Source organism: Anomaloglossus baeobatrachus, unplaced genomic scaffold (genome assembly GCF_048569485.1).
Source record: "Anomaloglossus baeobatrachus isolate aAnoBae1 unplaced genomic scaffold, aAnoBae1.hap1 Scaffold_87, whole genome shotgun sequence".
In the NCBI taxonomy this organism is placed as follows: Eukaryota; Metazoa; Chordata; class Amphibia; order Anura; family Aromobatidae; genus Anomaloglossus; species Anomaloglossus baeobatrachus.
In genome coordinates this window covers 476,537-480,158 of record NW_027445261.1, presented here as the reverse complement: position 1 = coordinate 480,158, position 3,622 = coordinate 476,537, and the positions used below count along the sequence as shown (strand labels likewise).

Genomic DNA, 3,622 nt, shown 5'->3' with positions numbered 1-3,622 from the left:
TCAGTACAAATGTTTTCACTATGGCTTTGGAAAATTTTTTTGTATGTGCATCATGGTCATTTGACCCATTGTACTCTCAAGTAGCAATATATTGTACTGTTATGTTGTACTATGTACTAATTACGTGTTTATATGGTTTTGTAACCCTTTATGATCTTAGATAACTTTATCCTTGATAAAGACCTAAAAACAAGTTCGAAACGTTGGATGAATTATCCTTTTGCACAAATAAAGAATTTTCAGCATTCTAAGAGTTCTTTTCTTACGTTATTGATCACTATAGTGTGCCAGAGCTATTTCTATTGAATTAACTCTTATTTTTTCTGAGCACCTGCTATATACACAGTGAGCCAGACATATTCAATTTTCATTCAGAAGGCAGAGGGAAGCCTTAGCAGCTGAGCCTATATCTTGGCTTGTGAGCATTAGAACAGGCCGGCGATTACAGGGTAACATGAAAAATGTCCAGCTTGCATTATGACTAGAACATGACAATATCCTTTTAAGTACTAACCTATGATGCGTTCCTAAGCAGTTGATGTTATATGTTCTACATTTCATTTTCTGCATACTTTACAAGTAGTAGAATTTGCTTTGATATAGGCAACTGGATTTTCACAATGAAAAGGCAAAGGATAACGCCCGAAAAAGACGCCATACATTATGTCAGTGCCATCACTGACAAACCTGGATTGACCATGAAATACATCAATCCCCTTAAAGGTGAGTTAAAACAAGTTTTAACTAAATTGCCTTAATATTGTCATGCATTAGAATGACTGTCTTAGGTAATGATAAATATTTTCTACAGGAAGAGGAGTGTTTGCTGAAACTGAAATCGAAAAAGGGAGTTTTGTTGCAGAATATCGAGGTGAGCTCACGTATGCACTTACGATGGTAGACAACTACTCGAGATTTATGGTTGTGGTACAAGTCAAAGATCTAATGGCCCATACTGCAGCGAAGGTCTTCCAAGCACACTTATGCAGACCTCATGGCTACTCAGAGAGAGTCCTCACAGATCAAGGCACTGCCTTTGAAGCGGAAATCTTCAAGGACTTCTGCAGCTTTTACCGATGCAGGAAGATGCGTACTACACCCTACCATGCTCAAACCAATGGTTATCAACCTGCTCAGGACTTTACCCCATATTCCAGATGTGGCCTTACAAGTGATTTATAGAGGGGTAACAATACGTTGGGATCATCGGATCTAATCTCCCTTTTTATACACCCTAAAATCTTGTTTGCGTTAGAATAAACAATAACATCATAAAGGTATAGCAGTACCGTTTCAAAGTTTCGGTGTCCCAAGCAGCATTCCATCAGCCTCTGGAAGGTTCCTGGCAAATTGCACAGCTCGAAGGGCATGCTTTTGAACTCGCAGAGACCCATCGGGGTGGCAAAGGCGGTCTTCTTCCGGTCTGCCTCAGCAACGGACACTTGCCAATAGTGACTAGTGAGATCAAGGGTAGAAAAATAATTTGCAGTTGTCAATGCAGCTAGCTATTCCTCAATACAGGGGAGTGGTGCTGTCCTTCTTCTTTAACAGGACCAACGGAGCTGCCCAGAGGCTACAACTGTCACGGATAACCCCAGCCTCCTTCATGTTGCTCAACATGTCCTTGGTACACTGGTAATGTGCAGGTAGATTTGGCTTATATCTCTCTTTGATGGGTGGGTGTGCACTTGTGGGGATGTAGTGTTTGACCCCTTTTATTTTTCAAAAGTCTAGCGGATGTTTGCTGAAGACTTGCTCGTATTCTTGCACTAGCCTGTAGACCCCCTTCTTGTGATGTGAAGGTGTGGAGTCAGTGCCTACGTGTAATTCCTTACACCACTCCTCTGGCTGACTTGGTGAGCTGTCACTGAATGGGTGGGCTGAAGCAATGGTGGATGCTGCTGTTTGGATAGCATGTGTATCTACTGAGAACAGCTTATCAATGGTGGCAAATCGGAGCAGCTTAATCTTTTGCTCTCCGCAGTTCAACACTCTCATGGGCACTCTTCCCTTCCATATTAATGAATAAAACTATGATGTAAATAGCATATAGATACCCCACAAATGCAGATAAAAGTAGGTTATGGGAAAAGGGGGAAGAGAGAAACAGGAAAATAGTGGAATAAAGTATAACTTCCAGGTGGGAGAGGAAATGGCAGCACAGCCAGTGGAGGTGAAGCAAGGGGAGCCTGCAACTAAAGAGTTGAGAGCGTTATCACATGGTGACTGAGCCTGATTGTAACGGGAGCATAGAGGTGCCGATCCTGTCTTACCTGCGTTGGTGTAGAAGTGGGTGTCCTGTGGTGGAGTCAGCTATGTGCAGTGGTGGCCGTGGGTTCTTTTATGTGCGACCGTAGTAATAGCTGTGCCCACTTCCTGTATGGGAGTGGAATGCAGTGAGGCTAATGGAACGCACGCCTGCGCATTTGTGTTTAACGTCGCGCATGTGCAGAACGGAGAAAAGGCTGCGCTCACTTCCTAATGAAAGGGAGTGAGACGCAGCTGGGAAGGGAAGGGAAAAGATTAGGGTTTGGGGATGATGAAAGGGCTTTCTACGGGCAAGGATGGCAAAGGGTGGCAGTGACGGAAAGTCAGGCAGATGGTCCTGTCCTGTCCTGTCCGTCCGTCTTTTTGTATCATGAATTGGAAAGACTGCAAGGGGGAGGGGAGGTGCTTGTGCCCAAAAGGAGGAGTTATTCAGATTCTTTGCAGTGGGCGGCGGCTGCAAAAAGTACCATTCTCCTTGTTTTTGCTCTGCAAAACAGCCTTTTCAAGGGTTTGGCTTGGGTGACAAAATGTCTTCTGTAGGCGTGGGTTTGTCTCCCTCTCCCTAAGATGTGTCCGGTATAGGCCAGGGTGCCACTCAAGGCCGTAACCAATTCGGGTTATAGCTTCTCGGCCTTTTGGCTAAGATCAAGTGTAGTTTCGGAGGACGCTACCTTGGTCGGTACTGGAAGGTGCCTGGGATTGCACGTCTGCCGGCCTTGAGGGAGTGTGTGCGCCTTCTGGTGACACATAGCCCTCTTGTGCCTGGACGGTTCCCAGGCAACGGGAGGCGATCACCTTTGTTATTTTGAAGTCCTACTGATAAACAGAAAAAAAAAAAATTAAATCTGTTCTTATCAGTTTAATATCTGATACGTCCCCTCTCTAGGGACCATATATTAAATGGATTTTTAGAACAAGGAGATGGAAAAAATCTTGCTCTGTCCACTCCACGCATTGACCTGGTATTGCAGTACCTCCAGGACCGGTGCACCCCTTCTTAACCGAGTTTCCAAAAGCAGAACTCAATTCACCTGATTCAAATGAGCCTCATTAGTGAATTGAAAGAAAGCAAAAACTTTATATGCACCTCAATTTGGCCAATTCACTTTTCACACTTTCACCCTTTTTTTTTATCTTTCACACCTTTTACTTGCTTTATTGATGCAAAAGCTGTGCCAAATAGCAAACTCATCTCCACTCAACTTGACCAACTCTGCTATGTCCCGTGCAGTATCTTATTCTCAGTCTTATCTAGATCATTTGCAATTGAATAGAATAGATCCCTTTTGGACACATTGGATTCAGCTGCTGCAGTGACTGCAGGTGTTAGAAGATGCAGACTTGGCATCAGGTG

At 43.9% G+C, this 3,622-nt stretch overlaps 1 pseudogene; it reads left to right on the top strand.

Moving 5' to 3' along the window:
• Window positions 1-3,058: 3,058 nt before the first annotated feature.
• Window positions 3,059-3,264, top strand: LOC142288902 (U2 spliceosomal RNA; annotated as a pseudogene).
• The last annotated feature ends 358 nt before the right edge of the window (window positions 3,265-3,622 follow it).